We start from the raw sequence: 26622 nt of genomic DNA on the forward strand, positions 1-26622 counted from the left end.
ACCCAGTAAGTTTGTTGGTAGTCACAGTATTGGTGTAGCATGTATGGAACTGTTTTGTGTGCACTGCAGGATTGAGGAAATAGATAAATATATTGCTACTGGGGGTACAAGGATTGGGAGAAAGGGAATAGAAGTACAGAATGGGGTAAGGGGAGGAAGGACCCTATAATGCTAGAATAAAATTGATGGTAGTAGCATAGCAGTACTATACTATATAGAGCTATAACAGTACTATATACATATTGGTGTATGTATGTGTGCACATGTGCGTGTGTGTGTATGTATGTTCTAGTATCCTTTGAAAGGGCCTAGAAGCAATGACACTCCAGTAGTAATGAGCAAACCTTGCGTCCAGATCTAAGTTTTAGAACCAGGCTGAATTCTAAAAGGAAATTATGTGGGTATGCCACAAAGAATGTGCTCAAACTGATGAGGACACATCAAAGAGGAACAGAAGCCAACTCTGAAGGACCCCCACTGGTCAAATTTGGTACAATTTGAGCAGTAAATGGATAATGAGAAGAATAGATTATAATAATATTGAATTGAAAAGTATATTCCTAAGTACATAGTGATACTAAAAATATCTTTTCTTAACGGGAGAGGAAGAAGGAGAAAAAAGCAAAGCAAATCAACTAATAAATGTAAAAGGAATGATAGAAGTAGAAAACCAGAATTTGATAAGCACATAACAATAACCAAATCAGGTAACAGTCATCAATGGATACTAAAACCACTGGGTAAAAAAAGTGGGGAACTGGATAGTCGCGGTCTCAGAGTATCACTATGAAGATTATATTTGTGTTACAAAAGGGAAAAAGTTGCTTTACAATGGAAAAATCATGCAGATACTACTTTTACCTTAACATCACCAGTAATGAGCACACTGATATCCTATGCCTCCTGAGAAGGACACAAGATTACTTATATACATATCCTGTCAAAATGCCTAATCTAAATCTAATCATGAAGAAACAATTTTAAAAAATCCAAAATGAAGGACATTCTGCAAAATTAAACCAGTCTTTTCAGTAATGTCAACATTATGTAGAACAGTGATACCTGCTAAAATAAAAAAGTTGGAGACCTGTTTGATTTCAAGGAGACTAAAAAAATATGACAAATAACACAGTATATAATCCAGACTGGATCCTTTAGTGAAAAAGAACGAAAGGAAATAATATTGTTTATAACAATATTATTGGGACAACTGGGGAAATATGAGTAGACTATTATATAACAGTACTCTATCAGTACTCCCAGGTATTTTGCAGAGAATGTCCTGTTCTTAGAATATCCATAACTGAAGCATTTAGGGATGAAGAGTCTAGATGTCCATAATAATTCTCAAATGGTTTGGCATGAGAATATATATACGTATATATGCATATTAATGATATAAATGTATGAACATAAATAAGTGAAGCAAAAATCCATATTCTATATACTTTACAGAGTAGGAGAGCCAATACTTGTGTGGAAAAGTTAATATTAAGTAAATATTTAGGTGAGGGGGTAGGATGTAGGTGTTCCCTTGTACTATTTTTGCAATTTGATATGGTTTGAGATTGATCAGAATAAAAGTTGGGGGATATTACAATGAAACTGTAATGTTTAGGCTCCCTTTGAAAATAAAGATCTCAGCAAATTGCCAAGTGGGAGAATATATTGTTAGGGAGATGATGGAAGAGTAGACAACTACCTGAAACAGCTTCAGCTGAGCAGTGGAACTGAACAAGTGAATTCATGAGGTTCTACTTAGTGTTACAATTTGTAAACTAAGAAAAAATAGAAACAGGAAAAAATAATGGATGTTAGCTTGACTTGAATTTAAATTTTTAGTTTTTTTTTTTTCTTTTTGAATACAATGGTATGACAGCTACCACCTGAGGTCAAACTCATGGATTATTTAGTCTGAATTATCTAATCTCTAGTTCAAAAGTTATCAATGCATTTTATCCATCAAAAGATATATTTTCCCTTAACTTTTATTATAGCTCTATTAAAGGTGAATTTTCCATACTGATTCCAAGGGGCACATGCATCCCCAATGTTTTTAGCAACACCATCAACGATAGCCAAATTATGGAAAGAGCCCAAATGTCCATCTACTGATGAAAGGATAAAGAAGATGTGGTATATACACAATAGAATATTACTCAGCCATAAAACAGAATGAAATCTTACCATTTGCAATGACGTGGATGGAGCTAGAGTGTATTATGTATGCTAAGTGAAATAAGTCACCCAGAGAAAGACAAACACTATATGATTTCACACATATGTGGAATTTAAGAAACAAAACAGATGAACATAGAGGAAGGGAAGGAAAAAAAAACAGAGGGGGAGGCAAACCATAAGAGACTCTTAACTGAGGAGAACAAACTGAGGGTTGAAGGAGGGAGGTGGGTGGGAGGTGGGCTAGATGGTTAATGGGTATTAAGGAGGGCACTTATTGTGATGAGCCCTGGGTGTTTTATGTAAGTGATGAGTCACTAAATTCTACTCCTGAAACCAATACTACACTAATGTTAACTAACTTGAATTTAAATAAAATCTTGTAAAGAAAAAAAAAAACCACATGGTATTTCCTAAATCCTCTTTGAATCTTTTTAAAAATTTTTTGTTAGAGGTCTGTACTACCTACCATGGCAATGATTTCCATAATGTGACTACTGCATGGAAAGTAATTCTTTTTATTTATTATATTTTATTTGCCTCTTTAGAACTCCAAAGATTTCCCTTTGTGGTACTTCTCAGGGATTTGATGAACAAGTAGGTTCAGTCCTATCCATATGCTATAACATTTTATAGTTTTCAATCATATTCCTTTGTGTTTCCAGCTTGAAGAAATGGCACCCTAATCTTTTTAATGGCCTTCGCTATTGCCATTTCAATGTCACCTCACTCACTTTTAATTGCCCTTCCTCAATCTTCCCCATGAGTTAGTTATATTTTCTAGAGGCAAAACAACTAGAAGAGAACATAATTCTCTAAATATTTACAGTTTCATTTCTGAGACCTTGATTTCCAGCAGTTATTTATTTTTTTAATGAAAGATAGCCTTTGTTTTTAACTGTAACTTAGTTTAAGCTACAAGGGACAAATTGGCTTTTCTTGTAGTAGAAATGGACTCTTGGAAATTACCACTGTATAAATATAAAATAGAAGTCAAATTTTATCCCTCAAAAGTGTTATGTTACACATGCACACAGCAAAATTGAACTTCTATGGTCTCTAAACATTCAGGATCTATTTCTGATACTTAAAATTTTTTTTAATGTTTATTTTTTGAGAGAGAGAGACAGAGAGAGACAGAGAGAGACAGAGATAGAGTGGGGGAATGGCAGAGAGAGGGAGACACAGAATCTGAAGCAGGCTTCAGGCTCCAAACTGTCAGCACAGAGCCTGACGCAGGGCTCGAACCCACGAACCACGAGATCATGCCCAGAGTGGAAGTTGGACGATCAACCAACCGAGCCACCCAGGTAGGTGCCCCTATTTCTGATACTTTTACTCTTATAATATAATCCTCATATGCAAAGGTTGAGAGGCAAAAAATCATTTTATAGCCTGCTTGTCTTTATAGAGAAGTCTTGCCAAACACAGCAAAGCTTTTCCAACCCTCATAGTTGGTGAGCCAAATGAAGGTCGAGCCCTTCCATCTCAGAAGTCACAGTGATCAGAGGGTCTCATGGCCTGAGACGCTTTCAGTGTAGGTGGGAAGAAGACCTAGCTGTCAATGGTTATCTGCCCCCATTCACCCTTGGAATGAGTGTGAGCAACATGTAGCTCTCTTAGCAGCACAGCCTCAAAGAATTTGATTCAATTCTAGCCTGCAAGTTATTGAGAACAGCATCTTGCAAGGCTGTAAGAAACCATATTAAAACTGAAGACTGTTTTAGAATGAAATTGCATTTTCAGAGATATTGAAAACTAGTCTGAAAAAAACATTTGAAACAAGACAACTATACTTAGAGATATTATAAGCCACACATCCTTTGGGACCACAAAATCATAATATTAGAACTTGGAGGAATGTTGAGAAATTATTTGATCTGGTTTTCTACCTTGAGCCACTTGTAACAGTAAATGTTTTAAGAGAGTAAATAGGATTCTGTTTTTGGAGATCTCTAGGGTATAAGGCACATCTTCCTCCCTTCTAATGGTCAATAATATTCTTCCCCTTCACCCATGTATTCTCATGCCTTAACAGCCCTATCCTCATTTTTTTCCCCTTCTCATAGGGCCTGTGTTCCACAATGATCTTATTCTTCTTTGAATCAATATGCAGCATAATCTATCTGCCAGTTCTCCAAGAGTGATCTGTAGACCCCTACAGGTCTGGAGAGATACCTCAGGGGGTCTGTGAGTTCAAAACTATTTTCATAATCCTAAAACTTTTTTGTGTGAGCCTTTTTCACTTTGTTGACATTTGGACTGATGGTACAAAAACAATAGTGTATACATTTGCTGATCTTCGAGGAGCAAAGGTGGTGGCACCAAGCTATAGCATCAGTACTTGCCTTTACCACTAATACTCAGTTAAAAATTTTATTTTTAATCTTAAGAATGGCTTTTAAAATGCAATAAAAATGTTTAATTTCATTAAGTCAACCCTTCAATAAACATCTGCTGAATATTCTATGTGACAAAATGGAAAGTACACATAAAAAAGCACATTTTCTGTCCACAGTAGTATCATGGTTGTCTCAAAAAAAAAGAGGCTCTGTGTGATTGAGCTATGAATTGAAATAGACATTTTTTTCATGGAACACCATTTTATTCGAAAGAGTGGCAGACGAACTGTAGTTTTAGACTTGGCAATTTGGCAGACTTTCTTTAAAAAAAAGAAGTGAATCTTCAAGGGAAGATTAATATTTTGGAAAACTATTATCACCACTGTGAGTTTGACAGTCTTGCAAGATTTTTCTGATGAGACTGATATTAATCTTAATATTAATGAACGTGATTTTTCGATATTATATAAGGAAATGTGTCGGTATTTGAAGGATTTTCTTATCCCAGGAAATCAATATTTTTCAAATGACTAATGAAGTATGTTACGGAATCATGAAGAGTTGTAAGATCCATTTAAAGTATAGACAGATCAATGCATTTCTTATAGTATGAAAAGATCACTGATACGGTTTCAGACTCCAACGTTGCTACTAATATTTGAAAAACGACCACTTATTAAATTCAAATGAATATCAAATTCAAAGGGCTACTACACAACAATAAAAAGAAATGAATTACTGGTGCTTGTAACAATAAGAATACATCTCAAAGAATTTATGCTTTGAGACAGTGAAAGAGGCCAGTAATATACGGTTCTTTGATATAAAAGTTTGGAGAGGGCAAACTACAGTTATGGAGAACAGCTCACTGGTTCCCAAGGGTTAGGGGTAGAAAGAGGGTGTGACTACAACGGCACAGCACAAAGGAAATTTTTAGGGTTACAAAACTGAATTGTGATTGTACTTATATAAATCTACATATATATGAAAATTCCTAGAACAATAAAAACAGCCCATTTTACTCCTAAAAGAAAAAATCATACAGCACAATGTTAGCTCACAGAAGATACACAATAAATGTTAGCTACATACATGTAGGAAATTCAAAATCCTGAGTGCCATTTTCAAGCCCCTTACTTAATCTGATTCTTTGATTAGATTCTACATTTGTAGATAAACAAACCCCCAAATATTTCCCCTGATGATACTGAAGCTCAGTCACATTTGGGAACTGCTAGTCTTGTGAAAATAAAGGGGAAGCTCAAATCCTGAAGTTTGCTTCCAGTCCTGCTTCTAACCATAGGAAAGCAAATATAATCCATTCAATCATCACTGTCCGCGATACCGTGAAGTTCTATTTGTCAGTACTGCCAGAGTTTGATGAAGGTACTGATAGCCGTTAACTTGTGATTGCTATATCCATGCCTTGTGCCAAGATCTATCTGTACTCAGTTCTCTCATTTGAATCTCAGAAAAATCCTACCAGTGAGGTCATATCATTTTGAGATCACATAGCTCATAGTCAGACCACAAAAGGAATGCGTGCAGCCACTGTGTGAAGCGAGCTCTGCGTGTAAGTTATCAAGGCCCAGTATTTACTAAAAATAGATGTAACAGGAAAACTTCCCTTTATCCTATATCCTGTAAGTCACAAATCTTTTGAAACTCACTTTTGAAGAATTTTCTATTTTAAACAATTTGTGATCAAAGATTTACTCTCATTGTGGAAATTCGAATCAAGATGTCAAATTCTTCAAAGGTAATTTTGGCAACTATGTATTCCTATCATTTCTTGGATTATGGGTAACAGGATTGGAACATTAGGCTAAAATAAAACATGAAGTCTAAGACCATCATCTAATCAAACTAACCTGCTCATGATTCATGGACTCCATCATACTCCAGATCTCCCATTTTCCCCCAAATCATCCTTTTTGGCATCTTTCCTATCATAGTGTGTTTGAAACCTTAACATAGGATATCACAGACTTAAATTCTGTTACATCTTACAAAGACCACGTGATTTTTTTAAAAGTTTGTTGTAAAATTTTAAAAAAAGTGTAAAAAAATGCACTTAATTTCTCATTATTTATTGGCAAGCAGATGCTTTCATTTGAGGCAGTGTCAGCCTTGTGTGCAATTCGTTAGAGAATGAGACATCAGATTTTTTAATGGTAGGAGTTTGGTGGAAAATATTAAAATACTATGGTCGCACACCATATCACCACCTTATTAGACTTACAAAGCAAATGGGAGAACCGTCTGACTTCACTCTGGCTCAGCAGAGCATCCGGACAACTTCTGTAACTTCTAGGAGGCGTGCAGTGTGCACGCAAGCTTATGAAGGAGAAACTCTGACAGAATGGTTGAGGGACGCTGACCTTCTCAGGGCTTATTCTCATCTGGTTTTTATTCCTAATTCTTGGACTGCTGATACAAGAAAGCCATCACTGTCAAATAACCTTCTATCAATCTGGGGAAACATCAGCACATCTCACTATCTTTTATGTATTTGATGTACTTAGTAATAATAAGAACTAACACTGACTGAGGTCTATGTGTCAGGCAAACTGCTAAGGGTTTCATATACACCATCACATAAGAGGGAGAGTTTTGAGAGAGTCCCTGAGAAGCAGTTACCCGCCCTGCCCCCCGCCTTTTTTAATGTTTATTTATTTGTGTGTGTGTGTGTGTGTGTGTGTGTGTGTGTGTGAGAGAGAGAGAGAGAGAGAGAGAGAGAGCAATCTGGGGAGGGGCAAGAGAGAGGGAGACACAGAATCCGAAGCAGGCTCCAGGCTCTGAGTTGTCAGCATAGAGGGTGATGCAGGGCTCGAACCCATGAACCATGAAATCATGACCTGAGCTGAAGTCGGATGCCTAAATGACTGAGCCACCCAGGCGTCCCTACAGTTACTCTTTAAAAAAATTTTTTTTGTTTATTTATTTTTGAGAGAGAGAGAGCACAACTGGGGGAGGGGCAGAGAGAGAGGGTGACTCAGACTCCAAAGGAGGCTTCAGGCTCTGAGTTGTCAAGACAGAACCCGATGACCTGGGAGATCATGACCTAAGCTAAAGTCAGAAGCTCAACTGACTGAGCCACCCAGGTGCCACCCACTCCCTTGCCCCTGAGTAGCAGTTACTCTTGAGACTCAAGCTTTGTGCTCCCCAAACAGTTCATGAGGATCCACAAAGTGCCAAAAGCCTAGAAACTGCTGATGCCCTCTGAAGTGGCTTCTCCATCCTGACCTGTTGAAGCCCCCTCTTCCTATAAGTCCTAGTTCAGGTTCCACGTCTTCTATAGAACCTTCTCATCAGCCCAGCTGGACGTGTACTTCCCCTTCTTGGAGTATAGTAGAACAGGGACTACAGACAGGTGTCTCTGGAGACCTGCAGGGCCAGACCTGTGCCCCTTTAGGAAGGGGACTCAGAAGGGTAGGCCTTATGAAACTGTACTTGTATACACATCCATGTACATCTTCTCTCTGTAGAGGAGACCAAAGGTTTTCATTTGATTATTAAAGGGAATCATAACCCTTGGGGTTTATTTAAGAACCACATTAGGTCTAATCTGTTCCATCTGGTCTGTTCCACTGCCTTCACCACATATCGGCATCTTGCCCCCGATAGCGAAAACACTGCAATGTTTTCTAGCCTGCTCTCCTGCCTCTGCCTCGCTCCTATATTCCATCCTGCACAATGCTGCTATAGGGATCCTTTAAACATGCAAATCCGATGTTATATTCAACTCTGTGTCCCGTTACACACTTAACAGTGTGTTGGGCACAAGTAGTGCTCAATAAATATCCACTGAAGAAATGGATGGCTAAATGAACTCCTGCTTACAGTGTGAGTCTTCAGCTGAGGACCCCAATATAAACCTGACTTGCTCCCTGTGATACCGAAGACCTTTGGCCTTGGCACTGTAGTAAAAGTGTAATGAAATACAGGCTACTGTGCCAAGACAACATCACAATCTCCAATTTGTGAAGGAAATACATTAACAAAATATATTCCTAGTTTAAATGTCATAGATAAACAGATTACCATACGGTTAGTAGGTGAGTGGCATTGAGTTCATTATTATTATGGTTTTAAAATATTTTTATTGAATTTTTTTTAGAATAGCCAGGAATATCTTCCTTTGAGAAGAAGATTTCAGTGAATATACCATTTTAATATAATTATAGATAAAAGCAAAGCTGTAATCTAGAAGCAGAAAACCTTTAGCAACTAAAATTTCACACATTTTTTTTTAGTTGTTAGTGTCAGATGTCACAGCTTTGACTTTTTTTTAAATGTTTATTCATTTCTGAGAGAGAGACAGAGAGACAGAGAGAAACAGAGCATGAGTGAGGGAGGGGCAGAGAGAGGGAGACACAGAATCCAAAGCAGGTTCCAGGCTCTGAGCTGTCAGCACAGAGCCCCATGCAGGGCTTGAACCCATTAGCCGTGAGATCATGACCTGAGCTGAAGTCGGACACTTAACTGACTGAGCCACCCAGGTGCCCCAATGGCTTTGACTTTTAGACAGAAGAAGACTGCTTGCCCTCCAGGTAAGGCTGATATAAACTTGTCCTAGCTTCCAGAAATTCAAATTTCCCATATTACATTTTATCTATATGTGAATAGAATGCTAACAGCTGTGAGTTTCTGCTATAGTCTGGAACATTCCCCAGAGAAAACTGATCAGGTTTCCTAGTTAGCACAAAAAAGTCTAGGAAACCCTAATGTGGCTGAAGTTGTCCCTAGAATAGCCTAGAATGCTCAAGTTCCCTGAACCCCAAGATGCCTTTCTTTCTTTCCTTTTTTCTTTTCCTTTCTTTTTTACCATCTACATGTGTGAAGACATCTTTGTTTCCTCAATTCTTAGAATCTATATTTATTGGTTTCTTCCCAGATAACTTTATATATATATTTTTCTCAATAAAATGCATTTATTTTAAAGAACTGTCAAGTAGATTTCCATATGTGGATGCTGTTACATTATTTTTCCCCAGTTTCATGGAAAAATAGTTGACATACATCACTGTATAAATTTAAGGCATACAGCAAGACAGTTTGATTTACATATATTGTGAAATGATTACCACAGTAGGTTCAGCTAACATCTATCTTCTTATAGAGATACAATAAAAAGAAAAAAGGAAAAAAAATTTCTTCTTATGATGAGAACTCATAGGATACTCTCTTAACAGCTTTCCCTTATATCACACAGCAGTGTTAGCTCTAGTTGTCATGATGTACATTATATCCCTAGTTTTTATATATCTTATAAGTGGAAGTTTGTACTTTTGACCTCTTCAGTTGTTTTATGTCTTGGCTCTTTGTAAATGATGTTCTATAAACATGAGGATGGGGTGCAGGTATCTCTTTGAGTATGTTTTGTTTTCTTCGGATATATTCCCAAAAGTGAAATTCTCGGATCACATGGTAATTCTTTTTAGTCTTTTGAAGATCCTCCATACTATTTTCCATAGTGGTTGTATCAAGTTACAGTCCCACCAACAGTGCAGAAGGGGTCACTTTTATTCTCATCCATGCTAGCATTTGTCTTGTCTTTTTGATGATGGCCAATTAAAAAAGTTTGAAGTGACATATCATTATGGTTTTAACTTATATTTCCCTAATGACTAGTAATGTTGAGCATCTTTTCATGTACCTGTTGTCCTTTTGTATATCTTCTTTGTAGAAATTTCTATACAGGTCCCTAAAGCCCCTTTAATCTTAAAGCCAAGCCAAGCCATGTCCAACCTGAAGCTTCTAGCCTGGAGCTGCTCACACCTGTCTAGAGCCCCCTGGCTCCTGACGTGCATACCATACAGCTGTCTTAAGACTTACAGATCACTAAGCTCCAAATCATCAAAAGGTGATCCGAAAGCCATAATCTCCTGCTTTATGGCCGTGGTATTGAAGTAAGGTTTCCTTCAATAGCAGCTATACCAAAGACAAAAAAGAGTAGGTATGTGGTTGAGAAGATCCCAGGGATGGGGGAAAACAGAACAGGATGTTTACGTCTACAGAGTATGTGCATAAATCTTATAAGTTAAGGACTACCTACATAAAAAAGCCAAAACAAGTGCTAACATCATTATAACTCAATAAACAAAATAGGAGGAGCGCGTGTAGCTCAGTCTGTTAAGTGTCTGACTCTTAAGTTCAGATTAGGTCATGATCTCACGGTTTGTGGGTTTGAGCCCTGCATCAGGGTCTGTACTGACAGCATGGAACCTGCTTGGGATTCTCTCTCTCCCTCTCTCTGCCCCTCCCCTGCTCTTGCTCTCTCTCTCTCTTAAAATAAATAAATAAAACTTTTTTAAAAATTGAAAAAAATAAAATGTATAAAATGGAAAACTATGATCTATGCAGATAGAAATAAACTAGTGGAGAAACTAATGAGGAATGGGATATTTTTATGGTTTCAAAGTAACTCCCTACAAAATGCTTACTAGTTGTAAGGGGAAATAAAAGAGTAACTCTATGGTTGAAAAGCTGGGAAAACACCAACTTTATGAAGTAATCAAAGTGAACATCATCACTAATAAGAGAAATTAAAATCACCTGAGACCTTGCAGGATTCAATCAGAGGAATGTAGCATCGATTTCATATAATTCCTGTCCACAATTTATAACCTAAGGTTAATCAGGAGGAAACATGAAATAAATCCAAATTGGCCTATTAATTTTCAAGAGTCAAGATCATGAAAATTAAAAAAAAAAACAAACAAAAAAACCAGAGAGAGAGAAACCACTGGCAAACTATTCCAAATACAGGAAACTAACCAGACATAGTAACTAAATGAAATGAGAGATTTTGAAACAGATTGCTTTACTATAAATAGATCTCTTAACTATTAAGACAACTGTTAAAACCTGAATGATGTCCAAAGAGAAGAGGTAGGAATTCATCTATGTTAATTGCCCAACTATATTGATTGTATTCTAGTTTACTGACTTGTTTATAAAAAATAAATACTAAGATATTCCTAGGTAATAGGAAACTCACTCAGAAAAATAAATGTTCTTGATATAATATTACATCTTTCCTAACATTTGATTTTATCAAAAATTTTAGTCCTTCTATGGAAAGGTACACCAGATAAACAAGATACACCAGATAAAATACTAAGTGAAAATATGAAAGTACAGAATATGCCATATGCTACTATTTGTGTGCCTGCAAACATATATATGTACGTGTGTTTGTGTGTCTATGTGTGTTTTGTTTTAGTTTTTTATTTTGTTTTACTCTGCAACAAAGCATAAAATCTGTTAGCAAAGTTTGGAGGAAAGAGGATTAAGGACTTGGGGGAGAGGAAAGAAAAATTTTACTTTTAATTACATATCTTTCTATATTCTTAAATTTCCCCATGTTATATTTTAGTTTAAACATTTTTAAGTTAAGCTTAATAAAATAAAATCAGTTAAAAGTAAAATTTAAAACATAATTCCAATCATGATATCTATTTGCATCTCCCAATACAAGTATCCTTCCTCTCCACTTTTCCAGGCTAGGAGTAAAGAAACATCATCCCTGGAGACCCAGTGCTTAGCACAGAGCCTGGTATGAAGGAGGCAATAATTACATATTATTGAATAAATCCATGAGCCAGTAATTGATATACATAACCATTTCACAGCTATATGATTTCATCATTGTTTTCTTTTTGAGGCATAGAAGACCTGTGAGTCTTGTCATGTCTGTAATATGTTGTCTATACTCAATGTAACAAAGTTCTTCTCTGAAGATTCTAGAAGACCACAAAAGCAGAGTGAGAGATTTCACTTGGAAAGACTGTATGTTAAATAATATGTTTTTGAAGAAGGGAGGATGTTTAAAGTATGAAAGAGAGAAATAAATTGTGATTCCCATGTGATGTCCATGTTTACAACATTGGTCTATGGAAAACTTTTGCTTTATAAATAGGGTTTCTATATTCAGGGATGAACACAAAAAATGAGCATTGGTGAGAGAAGGTGCCATACGTTATTCAAGATAAGGGATGCTTGAAGATAAATAAAAGCCCAAGTAATAGATATATTGGTAAGTGCTGAAAGGGTAACATGATATTCTTCATGCTTGGGCTTGGTGCACAGGCTGTGGGATTATTGTTGAAAAAGGAATCCTATAACGAACTGTCATTTTGAAAGCAGCACTTTGCCTTTTCAGTCATTTGGCTATATCAGTAACTCACATTTATTCCATACACAATGGATAATTCATTGTCTTTATCAGAAGTAGAAAAAAGCAAATCAATAAGGTAGGGAGGTGAGAAACCAAGACACAAAAGTCTTTTGTGGTTATCTACGTAACATTATGAATTTTCTTTGAATCCATGTGTCACAGCATAAGACCTGGCTGACTGATAGCTAAGCATTTCCCTGTCTTATTAGACAGCTAAGCGGCATTAAATCTACTAGACAATTGATACAGTCATACCCTGATACAAGGGAAAAATTGATTAAGGCAAAAAGCAGCATAATAGTTATCAGTATCAAAATGGCAAACATTTGGAAATAATGCCAATTGTTGATTCCCCTTTGTCACTGACATTACTCAAGGATGAAAACACAAAGACATACATTAATTTAACTGCATAATATAGGAAAAACACATTGACTTGCTTAAATAATTCTCACTTTAATATCTTCAGGATGCATGTCTTTTCCCAAGATTTTTTTTTTTACCATTTGAAGAAAATCTGACAAAAAGGTCAAATTAAGGGGCGCCTGGGTGGCTTAGTTGGTTAAGCGTCTGACTCAATTTTGGCTCAGGTCATGATCTCAGGGTTTATGAGTTCAAGCCCCATGTCAGGCTCTGGGTTGACAGTGTGGAACCTGCTTGGGATTCTCTCTCTCTCTCTTTCTCTCTCTCTCATTCTCTCTTTCCCTCTCTGTCATTCTCTCTCTCTCTCAGAAAATAAATAAACTTTTTTTTTAAAGTGACTTTCAAAAAAAGGGTCAAATTAAACACGTTGTCTGTAAAGTTAGGTAACTAACATAGGATAAGCTATTTTTTTTGAGATATAATTGACATGTAACATTATATTAGTTTCAGGTATACAATATGATTATTTGGCATTTGTAGGGATAAACTTATTTTTAAACAATATGTAAATTATATTTTGAAACAGTATGTTCCAGAATGTGTTTTCAGATAAAAAAATTTCTAAATGTAAAGCAATGTATTTAGTGGTTAATCTGGAAAAAAATACAGTTACTAAACATATATACTAACAGTGTCCAAAAAGTCTAGAAACATGGGTAAAATAAGATATGTGTTGTACTTTTTTAGGTTAATAATTGGACATATTGCTTTGCATTTAGAAGTACTTTACCTAAGGGGTGCCTGGGTGGCTCAGTCAGTTAAGCGGCCGACTTCGGCTCAGGTCATGATCTCGCGGTCCGTGGGTTCGAGCCCCGCATCGGGCTCTGTGCTGACAGCTCAGAGCCTGGAGCCTGTTTCAGATTCTGTGTCTCCCTCTCTCTGACCCTCCCCCGTTTATGCTCTGTCTCTCTCTGTCTCAAAAATAAATAAACGTTAAAAAAATTTAAAAAAAAAAAAAAGAAGAAGAAGTACTTCACCTAAAATGTGTCTGGAGGCTGAAGAAAAGTACACCAAACAAAATATTATAAAATATAGCTAACACACAGTATAAAAATAAGTTTATATTTTTCCAGCCTCATGGACATACTATATTATACAGTACATAAGCCACTCAATCTCTTTTACTATAATGAATGAATGAGCAAAATTCCAATAAGACAGTCTCTGAGACTAAGTTTTTTGTGAGAACTCCAAATATGATGTATAACTTGGTAAAGGATGTCAATGTTGCTCTGTAAAGGCTTCCTAGGTCCTTGGTGGTAAACCTATAGCATCATAACATGTGTATGGATTGGTGTTAAAGTAGCAGCTAAGGTGTGAATCCAATCACTGTGGATATTGTGGAAAACTTAAAGAAGATTATTGTCCTCAGGGAAAGTGGCTAATATTAGTTTCCCTTTTCTTTATCAGGGACACCTCTTCGTAGAAAAAAAATAAGGGAGGAGCACCTGGGTGGCTCAGTCAGTTAAGTGTCCAACTTCAGCTCAGGTCATGATCTCATGGTTCGTGGGTTCAAGCCCCACATCAGGCTCTGCACTGACAGTGTGGAGTCTGCTTGGGATTCTCTCTCTCTCTCTCTCTCTCTCTCTGCCTCTTCCCAACTCATGCTTTTTTTTTTTCTCTCTCTCTCATAAAATAAATTAATGAAACTTAAAAAAAAGAAAAAAATAAGGAAAAAAAGAGTCAGGAAGAAATAAAAAATACATTCCATAGGAGTGTTTCTTCCTATTGTTTAGAAAGACAGAGCTTCATTGGGCATGCCAAAAACGTACTATCAGAGAAAAGTTTTAGTCTTAGTTAGACAAAAACTAGGATTGTTGAGCTTCCTTTCAGCATATCAGGTGATTACCCAACTCTGGCTTAGACCAAGCATTTCTCATAGCTTTGGATATATAACAACGGCTATGACTTTATAGGTAGTAGTAGAGTCCGTAGTTGCAACTGCTCAGATACATAAATAATGCCTACCACTATTAGGACAACTTTTTCATGATTATGTGGTTTCAGTTTTCATAGTTTCAGTGAGCATTTTTCCAGAGTCCAGGTCTATACTACTAGTATAAGGTACATGTTCAATGATCTTTAAAACCATAATTCCTACTGAATCCCCTAATTGAGAATCATGTGGTTTATTCCCAGTGTTAACATTGAGCTTGGAACTGTTTCATGTGTGTTTCAAAGAGTTGAATAGTCTGCCAGTAGGATTCTGGGAAACACTACTTTTACAAGTAAGTACTTATGGAACTTCTATTAAATAAAAGCAACACATTACTAACAGTGAGGCTTTAAACTGCTTGCCTGAGCAGCCAGGAAATTGGGCGCTATGGTTATTACTGTAACTCTCATAGTCAGTCTCATCCTAACAATGGAATCATTTGCTGGACCCATAGACCTTGACACTCAGCCTTTGTAATTTTCATATCTGCTTCCCAACTAGATGAACAGTACCCCGAACACTAACATATTTTATTAATTTCTCAATCGCTACACATACAAGCATATAATAAATACTCAGAAACAATTTTTTGAGTGACTGACAACAATGATACTAAATAGAGTAACATAAATACCTCATATATTTATTTAGTAATCTTGACAGTTCAGAATTCAGCTAAGGTCCAGAAAATGTGCCTCTGCCCACTCCCACCCCCACCTCTCAGAAAAGCATCAGAAGATTAAAGATCCTTAAGAGAGTCCTTGAGGTCTCAAAGTCTAGCTTAGAAAAAACTTAAGACATAAACTCCTTAAGGGCAGGAGGATTTTCTCTTTGCTTACCTCAATTTTCTCAGGGCCTTTACTGCGCAGAATAGATGATCAATAAAAGTGTGTTGGGCAAATGACTACAGTGATGGTTATGCCTTTTCTAAATGAACAGAGAAATGAAAATAGTTGAATTCAGAACTAGGTGCTAGAGTTGCTACAGACATGTACAGCTGCGACACCTGCCAGTCAATGTCACAGAATACCAGCGGACCATAAAAACGCATGGTCAAAAATGCAGAAGTACGGCAAGTTGGAACCATTCTTTTTTTTTTTTTAAGTAAATTTTTATTTACTAATTTTTGAGAGAGAGAGAGAGAGAGAGAGAGAGAGAGAGGCAGAGAATCCCAAGCAGGTTCCGTGTTATCAATGTAGAGCCCAACACAGGGCTCAAACTCGTGAACAGTGAGATCATGTCATGACCTGAGCTGAAATCAAGAGGCAGACACTTAACTGATGGAGACACCCAGGCACCCCAAGTTGGAACCATTTCTTTTAGAAGCAAACAGATCCCAACCCCTCACTAGACTCTGTGGATTACCACTACATAGTTCAACAATTAACATTTGCATTAAGGATTCTGAGTTAAAATTTTAAAATGTCTAGAACATTTAAAAAAAAACACAGAGGAATATGATGCATTAAAGGAACACTTCCATCAGTTATTGTTCAAATTAAGTCCTGGACGGGAAAGATGTTTTGAAATAAGTTCAGGAGACCATGTGTGCTGGTTGTTCTCTGTTTGCTCCCAGATCCTTGCTCATCCCAGGTTCTTTGCCCATTCTGTATGGGAAGAAGGGAGAAGTTGGAATATTCCTTTCAGTCTTCCTCCTTGTCTGCATTTGGCAGTGACATCTTGCCTATGATAACAGCTTTTGTTGAGTACTATCCTTTACAGCCTCCAATTTCAGCTCTCACCAAATTTAGACACCTCCATTAACTCCCTCTCCTTTCTCCTTCAGGAATGAGAGAGTTTGTGGTGGGTCAGTAGGAACGATGACATCTATCGGCGACTCCCTTCAAACTTACCATACCACTGCAAACATCCCTCATTATACTCTCTTTGAAAAACCCAGCTGATCATGCTTTCAATCAAACTGTTTGACCCACCATAGAATAGTCAGGTCCTTCTTACTTTGTATGAGACTTAAAACCAATATATCAGGCACAGGTCAATTATCAAACCAATCCATCTCTATTTCTTCCATCCACAGGAAAGTGACCTACAAGCCTCAAGAAAGTGGTAAAGAAGGAAAAGCCAAGGATAATATGTGACCAGCAGCAGCAACATGCTCTTGTTTCAGTAATACCCAGGCTGGTGAACAAGTACAGACTGGCTAGTGACTGGCCCACATCAGTCAAGGACACTTTAATCTTTCTAAAGGGATGAAAAATAATTGGCGATGCTTCTCTGAATTATTTTGAAATATTTCTGTAGAAAGAAACAGAGAAATGCACATGGGTGAGAGGAGGCAAAAACAATTTTAACAGAAAAAAGTCATTGGTCTGGCTCCACGAATTTTCAAGTATACTACAGAGGAAGATCTTGTATTTGGTGACTGAGAGATGCATACAGAATTAAGGGATGGAGTAGGGGGCATTGCATGACCTTCCAGCACACATATATACAAGTGTGCCACATATATAGTGGCCTGTCACCTGGGCCAGGTCTCTTGTCTACCTACCTGAAAGAGAAAGAAGCACAGTGAATGAATAGAAAGAAGTAGTGAACTGGGTTCTAATTCCAATTTTCCTAGATGACGTGTTTTGGTTAGGTCACTTTGTCCGTCTTAAGTGAAATAGGGATGATGAAAAGTACCGTATTAATTTCTCATCATGCTGTAGTTCCAAGTCTGTGAAGGTTATTCTAACCTCTAGGGGGTGACACTTTTAGATTTCCAGATTTGGGGAAAAGGTTTCACTGGTCAGTCCTGAAAGGGGCTATCTTACAAATCTCAACATTTCTGCTGAAACATTTGTCTCCTAATATCTTGAAAACTTGCAGATTCTTCCAGTGAAATGGCAGCAAGTAGACATGAGATGATTCTGTATGGGTGAGAGAATATCTAGTATACACCAGAACTTCCAGGGTGTCATTTAGTAGATATGTATTCTTATTCTTAATCCAACTTTGCAGCCCAATGACTTTATGAAGTCAAAAATTCTCCCCCAAATCCTTTTGGAGTATGATTTTTGAAGCATATAGAGACAGAATCTGAGCCAATATACTTTATTTCAAATAAGGTTCTTTGATTTCTAATATGCTTTTGAAATGTGACATCTGTCTACCTTGTGAAATTCTGCTCTCTCAGCTCCCTGGAGAGCTAGGAAGAGTATTAAATAATTGGATCCTTGTTGCTTTCTGAATTCCACTACTTGTGGGCCATTTCTGCTGGATAAGCATGTTGTCTATCCATAGCATTCTCTTAATTCTGCTCCTCAAACTCCTATTTTCTGCTCTCAAAGCCAAACTCTGGGATGGAGAACACTACTCCATGGTTATTTGTTATTAAAGGACTTCTATCACAGAAAAAGGGAAGCAATGTTGATAAGATAAAGTACCTAAAAAGAAGATAAGCTGAAAAGGCAAGGAGGGATGTCATGCATTTCAGAGTTGCTCATTTATTCTGTTTTGCCACATCACAATCCTTACAATGAAAGCACTCTTCCTTCTCCATTGGATTTTCATCTGTAGAGTATTTAATCTTACAAAGTTAAAAAAAAAATCAATAACCAGGGAATATTCAGTAGTTTAGAGTTTTAATATTTATCACAAAAGCAGAGCAACCACTTGTGAAGGGGTGGGGAGAGACAGAATTACGGGCACTTCTTGCAAAAAAAAAAAAAAAACAAATATAATCTTCCCCAAAGTTGTATTGATACTAAAATTCACCCAATTTCACATGAATCCTCAAGAGTTGTATCGATACCGAATTTCACTCCACTTCACTTGAATTTTCAAATTTGAAATACCAGCTGATTCGCACTACTTCCTTTCAGTTAACTTTTCTAGCCTACAAATCCATACATGTTGGTGAATACCTAAAAGCAAATATTATCTATACAGAGACAGGAAATGATGACATTACTGGCAAAAGTGATGTCATAAACAGACATCAATTCCAAAGGATACTGAGTTCTCATGGTACTAGGGGAAATAAAATAATGACTTCACAGCTGAATAGAATTAAAAAAAAACATATTTCAACAAAACTGCCAGAAAAATGAATCATTCTACATTAACAGGCTACATTAGCAACTAGATATGTTAAAAGTTTAATTTAGCAGAGGACTGCCTCTGACCAAAAAGAGTTTAATTTAGATTTTATCTGTCTTTTTAACTTAAGTTTATTCATTTTTGGTAATCTCTACACCCAATGTGGGGCTCACCCGGAGATCAAAAGTTGCATGCTCTTCTGACTGAGCCAGCCAGATGCCCTGTAGATTTCATCTGTTTTTTTTTTTTTTTTTTAATTTTTTTTTTTTTTCCAACGTTTATTTTTGGGACAGAGAGAGACAGAGCATGAACGGGGAGGGACAGAGAGAGAGGGAGACACAGAATCGGAAACAGGCTCCAGGCTCTGAGCCATCAGCCCAGAGCCTGATGCGGGGCTCGAACTCACGGACCGTGAGATCGTGACCTGGCTGAAGTCGGACGCTTAACCGACTGCGCCACCCAGGCGCCCCTCATCTGGTTTTGATTTATGTCAATAAGTATGGTTATTGGCTTAAAGGAAACCTGAAATTTATCTTTCTCTTTATGGACAATATTAACATATTTCCTAGAGAAACTTCTGTATTTTATGGGTAACAATACTTTTATCTCCCAAATTTAAATCTTTTTTTCTATGATAAATTTAAGAAAGTAACTGACAGAAAGGTACAACACAAAGAATTATAGCTAGTAATTGGCATCCACTTATAATGTACTAGGCCAGGTGTAGAAGGTTTTATGTACCTTATTTTGATTAATACTTGTGATACACAATGTTGACATTATAGAAATGTGGACACAATGATCCCCAGGTAAACTAAAGACAAAAAGAATGAGGCCTAAAGAGGGTAAGTGATCTGCCAAGGGTCACAAAACAAATAAGAGAGGAGGTGGAATTCAAATTTAAGTACCTCTCGTTCTTAAGTCTTTCTCCTTTATTTACTCTTATAATTAAAGAGTAAAAAGTACAACAAGTGAGCATATTTGACTTATTAGAACATAAATACTGTTTTTCAATGTAAGTATTAAGTTGGAAGTATGTTACTTCATACTGAAAATATTTAGCACAAATTCAGTAGAATTTGCCTCAACAGCCTCAACAGGCTTAACAGAGTCCTTTAAAATTCTCATCTACAGCAGCATTTCTCAACTTTTTTCATCATCTTCCCCCACCCCCCAAGGGGTCTTCTTGACACTTTTTTTCTTAATCACCCTACCCACAAAAATTTAATACCACAGATATACCACATACTATATGTATATCTGTGCATACAGACTATATGTAGATCTGTGCTTTATACATAAGAAGAGTTAAGATTTTTTTTCCCTAGAATGCATTTTTGCCCCTTGGAGGGTAATGAGGATGTATAATCTAAAAGATGTATCTGTTTTTCTTTGTTGCTCCAAAACCTTCCAACCCACTGGCTATTACTTCAAATTGCACAGAGTTAGGATCTTAGACTTTTAGCTTAAAGTTTTTCTGTATGTTAAAATATGAATACATAGAAAATATTGGTGAAGCACCAAAACCCATGTACATTTTAGTGTGAATAGAAGATGGAAAAACCAGTTTGATGGGGGAAAATGAGAAGAATGTGAGAGCACTCCCTACTGGAGCAGAGGAAGGAGAACAGAGAGGCTCTGGGTCGGAATGCCTGTGGCACAATTGTGCTTCAGTCTAGTCCCGTTGAACACACTAACATGAAGTAAGTACTTGAAAATGCCAGCTCCCATTCATGATGAACAAGAAATCTTAGTCATAAGCCACCTTAGTGACCATCACCCTATTGATTAATGTGTAAATATTGGGTTTCCTGCCTGTGAAGATTTGCTGTTTGGTTCCTTTCAGGTCTGTTTGTATATTCCCAATTGCTATGTGGCCAAGAACAAGTAAGTTTATGTAATGTTCCAAAGAAACAGCTCGACACCGTGGCTCATTTTAACCCAGGTATGAATAGAAGACAGAGTTGAATTCACAAATACTTCTTTCACATGCACTATAAAATACAACTTTTCACTCCCAGAGGCCAAAATGGTCTTAACCATTGAAGTAATTATAGCTCATGACTATAATTTAGAGTTAGCTCTAGTTGACTCAAAATTCACACAGGAAAATAATTCAGTCATCTTATTGGAACACTGGAGTGAATAACTTCATAAAACCCATATAGTTGCAGCAATCCTAGAGAGAAGGGTAAATTCTAATAGAAATCAAGAGTTGATAATTTCATAAGACAACAACAGTAATTGTCTACCATTTACTGGTCACCAATTTAAAGGCTCAAGTACCACAGTTTACATTTATAAATATCACCTACTCAATCCTTATAGCAATCCTATGAGATGAACAGTTGTATCCACTTGTATAGAGGAAATGAGTTTAGAAAGGATGGGCAATTTTCCTGAAACCTTTCAGAAGTAGAGGCAGAGTAGAGGAATTCAAACTCCTGTCATCTGAAGCTCATGCTTTGCCACCTCAGCCATAGTGAAATTATCTCAGTGAGATGACAGAAAAGGCTCAAGTCTGTAAACTTTTACTTTCCAGTCAGATGGAGAAATCTTCGGTAAATGGAGAAGTAATGGATACGGTGTGTAACATCTTTTGAGATTTTACATATAAGAAGCTACTGTTTAGATAATTTAAATTGAAGGATTAAAAAAAATAAATACCTTCAAGATGTGTATTGGTAAGGATTTTCTGACTTTGAAGCTTTTAAAAAATATGCATATGTATCAGGACCTTGGTAAATGTTAAATAAAATGGTGGCTACTCACACAAGCCTAGGTGCACTTTCCAGAAGCCAGGTTAACTATAGTAAATTATTTCCATCACTCATTCCCCATCAATAGCATTGAACCTTATAATATGAAGGGAGCCCCCATATAAAAGAATGGCCCTTCTAAAATAAAAAATACAAGAATAACACATGTTGGTGAGACATGCAGAGAAAAAGGAACTCTCTTGTATTGTTGGTGGTAATGCAAACTGGTGCAGCCACTGTGGAAAACAGTGTGAAGTTTCCTCAAAAAGTTAAAAATAGAACTACCCCATGATTTAGTAATTGCACGACTGGGTATTTATCCAAAAAATACAAAAACACTAATTCAAAGGGATACATGCACCCTTATGTTGCATTATTTACAGTAATTAAATTATGGAAGCAGCCCAAGTGCCCATCGATAGATGAATGGGTAAAGAATGTATGGTATATATTTACAATGGAATATTGTTCAGTCATAGAAAAGAATGAAATCTGGCCATGTGCAGTGACATGGATGAAGCTAGAGAGTATAATGCTAAGCAAAATAAGTCAGTCAGAGAAAGACAAATACCATATGATTTCGCTCATCTGTGGAATTTAAGAAACAAAACAAACAAGCAAAGGAGAAAGAGAGAGCGACAAACCAAGAAACAGATTCTTAACTATGGAAAACAAACTGATGGTTACCAGAGGGGAGGTGGGTGGGGGTTGGGTGAAATAGGTGATGGGGATTAAGGAGTGTACTTGTGATGAGCGATGAGTGATGTATGGAAATGCTGAATAGCTATGCTGTACACATGAAACTAATATAACACTGTATGTTACTATACTGGAATTAAAATAAAATAAAATAAAATAAAATAAAATAAAATAAAGGCTCTTTTTAAAACATCCAATTCATTTTATACATGTATACAGAGTTCCATCAACATGAAAGGATAATAAAAACTAAGAGGGCAGAAGTGGAATAGCAAAAATAAAGTAAAACTCTACGAAATAATTTTATAGATTTATAGAAGAGGTTAGGAGCAGTGTTGAGGAGCCAGGAACCAAATGTGTCACCTCATTCCTAGTCCAGTATTTTCTTCATAACAGTATACTGTTACTAAGTAGAATAATAAATAGGCTTGAAATTATAGCAAAAACTGACCTCTAAAATACATCATCAATTTTAGGCTTAATCTGTGGAGACCTAACTAATATTTAAATTATTCAAACATCCTGATAATGAAGTACAAATATAATTTATCTTTTAAACTACCAACCTAGTTATATTTACTATGTCCCAAATGGGTATCAAACATCCCTAAATAGTGACATAATGAATAACTCCAGTAAAGGCTAAAATTGTTCTCACATGTGAAGTAATGTGTACAACTGGTCAAAGTATAACCATCGCAATAAAAGATGTTTTCACTTAATTTCCTAGAAATTTCAAATGTTTGTTTAGCCCTTATTAACTGGAAAATTCCATAATGCATTGTACACTTACTGACACGTTCTAGTAAGAAAATGTTTTTAAAATAAATAATCCATGGCATAAAATTCAACCAGTGTTTCACAATATTAACTTGACAATAAATGAAGCATTTTTAATGTATGAAGCATTTTAAAAATGTTTATGTAGCTTCCAATGAAATTCTAATTTAATCATATTCTATAAAGTGAGAAAGATTCCCTATGTCAGATTCTCTATTAAAGGTTTTGCCAGATTTCTATTAAGACTAATGCATGCAAATGCTATATTTAAAAATATTTTATAACACTTAAGATATAATTGTGAATACTACTAAAAATATGCTTAACACTTCACTTTTTCAATGTTCTCCTACTTGAAACTAATGTTAAAACTGACAATCTAGGCATTCCCATATATGTTACATATCAATAAAATGATCATGTAGAACCAGCTCTTTCTAGAGGACATATCAGAGCATTTTAACAACATATGGAAGTGCAACATATTTTTAAACCAGAAGTCACGTTAACACTTAGATCACATGGACTCTGTTGTCTATAACAACTACTAATTAAACCCCAAAATGTTGTGTTCATCTTAATGGAAGGGAAAAAAGTATAGTTATGCTAGTCATGCTCCCTCTTTAATTTATACATACATGTACAAGATCACTCTAAGGTGCCATACCTCATCAACTAAAATCCTAGTAGGACAAATAATACCAATCATGGCATTGCCCAGCACTATATGAAATCTGTACAAATCTGGAAAATTACATCCAAAGCCAAGTATACCTCCCTATATATCTTTTCTATCACTTCAGAACAAATCTACCATTCGGAAGGTATGTTACTTACCGAGAAGCATGTTTCTTAGCAGAAGTCAATTCAGTCTGTCTGTAATTTATGTGCAACAAAGGTATAAAGAGCTGAGAAGTACGGTTAACCTGCCACACGTTTTGTTACAGATAGTGTGAGCCTTCACAAACTCTTCCTTGTATCCTATGCCTGCTGGAGTACTGGACAGACTCCACTCACTCACTGTGCACCTCGGTGGAAACTAACAAACAATACAGTCACTGTCAGTAGATGTTGCCTCCTCAGCGTACAGAGCCAAAAAAAATTATGGAAAAGTAGGTTACTTCACTGGGGTTGGAGATGTAAATTCTGAATTGATTATGCTGTTTCTTTAAAATTCCAGTAATATTTTCTACTGAATTCACAAAGAAACAAAATTTAAACTTATGCAAATAAGCTTATAAGATCATATTTAAAAAATGTCACTGTCCTCTTTCTCCCCTTCTTTTTTTTCTCTAAGAATTTAAAATACATTTCACTACAAACTAAAAAGAAATTGTGTTATGAAATAACCTCTGTATAATATGCATGTTTTTAGAAGTACTGAATATTAAAATTATATCACTAATCAAGGATCATAGAATGCAAATATACTTATTACTTGGTGTTATGAGATTGGGCTTCCAATGTGATTTCAGTTCCACAATGGATTATTTGTTTGACTCCAATACAAAGATAATTATTTCTGAAATCAGTTTCTCCTGAGAGAATAAACCTTACAGTTTTAAAGCAATAAGAATATTGCAATGAACATTTAACAAAGGAATATCTTGTTTCTTTTTCTTCTTCTACTAGATGTGTATTAACAATTTAAAAAGAGAAAAATCTATATCTGAGCCCAACAGAAGAATACACAGCATGTCAGATAACACTAAAGCCAATAAGTTGAATGTGATTTTTAAGACTATGTTTTCTAAAATAGAAATGAGATAAAAACTGTATGTATTGGTGAAAGGTGGTTAAGATGGTGGAGGAACATGGAAGCCCTGAGCTTGTCTTGTCCCTGAAATGCAGCTAGATCAGCATCAAGCCATTTTGAACACCTAGGAAATTGAGCTGAGGATTAACACAACAATCTGCATAACTTGAACCACACAGCAGGTACACAATGCAGAGAGGTGAACTCAAGGAGAGAAAAGCTGCAGAGGGTGGGGAGTTGTTTTTGTGGAAAGAGAACAGAGAAAGGGAAAGGGGAGGAGCGTGACATCTTGGGATCATGCAAGAAAAGCACTCTCCCTGAATGTAGTGGGAGAGAAAGAGACAGAAAGAGTGAAAACACTTTCAGGGGAGACTGAACAAGAAATCTGTTCCCCAACATCATTGACAGGGAGAAAGGGGAGGGTTTCAATCCACCAGGATTCTATAAACAGTGGAGCGTAGAGTATGAAGTTTTGGAGCTCAGTGCCTGGTGGTGCTCTGGTGAGGAAGTAGGGCAAATTCCCAGGAGGAGGCAGCAGGGTTTGAGGGGTCCGTGGTGGTTCCCCTTATTGGAGTGCATTTGGTAGCAGCCATATGGCCTCCCCACAGGCAAAGGTCCCAGAGGACCCCTGAAGAGCAGCCATGTTTGCTGGTATTGGGACAAAGATGCCAGCGTGCAGCAAACCCTGGTGCTGGCTGTCTGTTGTGGTTTACCGTATTCTCTGAACCTCTGCCACTGTGCAATCACATGAATGCTTTCTAGGGCAAGCCAGCACCTGGCCATTGCTCAGCGAGACCCTCTCCCAGAGAGTTGGTGTGGGTCCAAGCTGCAGGGGTCTCTGACGCATGGGGCTTTAAAATTTTTTTTTTTTTTTTTAACGTTTATTTATTTTTGAGACAGAGACAGAGCATGAACGGGGGAGGGGCAGAGAGAGAGGGAGACACAGAATCGGAAGCAGGCTCCAGGCTCTGAGCCATCAGCCCAGAGCCCGATGCGGGGCTCGAACTCACGGACCGCGAGATCGTGACCTGAGCCGAAGTCGGACGCTCAACCGACTGAGCCACCCAGGCGCCCCTGACGCATGGGGCTTTAAAACACAATCCCACTCGAGGTAAAACTCTGGAGGGAGGTGCTGCCTGGCAGGTGGACAGCTTGGACATGGACAGGGTAGAGACAAGGAGTGGACGGAATCCTGAGACAAAGTAGGGGTGTTTGACCGCAGGTCCCTCAGAGCATGAAACTCCTGTGCCAGAGACTAGGGAACTGAGTGAAGCCACCTCCACCTCTCCTGTGCGTGCATGCACACCATACTGATCCACCCTAGTAAGCTAAGCAGCGCCACCTAGTGGAGAACACAGCCATTACACCAAGCCCCGCCCAACTGCACTCTCCAAGCATATCCCCTAGCATCCCCTAGAAGACCAGCACAAGTCACTCCACCTGCTTAGTGTATGGACTATAGAGGGCTCCATAGTTTCAGTTCTAAGGGAAACTGCGTGTAACTTCATTTGGGTTTCATTCTGTTT

General features: G+C 37.1%; 1 protein-coding gene and 1 long non-coding RNA gene across 10 annotated transcripts in view; one reads left to right on the forward strand and one right to left on the reverse strand.

Annotated features, from left to right (window-relative positions):
* ZNF385B (zinc finger protein 385B) overlaps positions 1-26622 on the reverse strand; it is a 448508-nt gene that overhangs the window by 173429 nt on the left and 248457 nt on the right. The window lies entirely within an intron of this gene.
* On the forward strand, positions 4153-25067 carry LOC122226314. Of its 3 annotated transcripts, none has more exons than XR_006205583.1 (7): positions 4153-4368; positions 15265-15353; positions 17100-17347; positions 20645-20805; positions 20949-21047; positions 24292-24452; positions 24973-25067. It is a non-coding gene; the product is annotated as an uncharacterized LOC122226314 (long non-coding RNA). The 3 variants fall into 3 exon arrangements; XR_006205581.1 differs by having other exon boundaries at positions 4155-4368; positions 24288-24452; XR_006205582.1 differs by lacking the exon at positions 4153-4368 and adding an exon at positions 14193-14589 and having other exon boundaries at positions 24288-24452.

This window comes from Panthera leo, chromosome C1 (genome assembly GCF_018350215.1).
Source record: "Panthera leo isolate Ple1 chromosome C1, P.leo_Ple1_pat1.1, whole genome shotgun sequence".
Classification (NCBI taxonomy): domain Eukaryota; kingdom Metazoa; phylum Chordata; class Mammalia; order Carnivora; family Felidae; genus Panthera; species Panthera leo.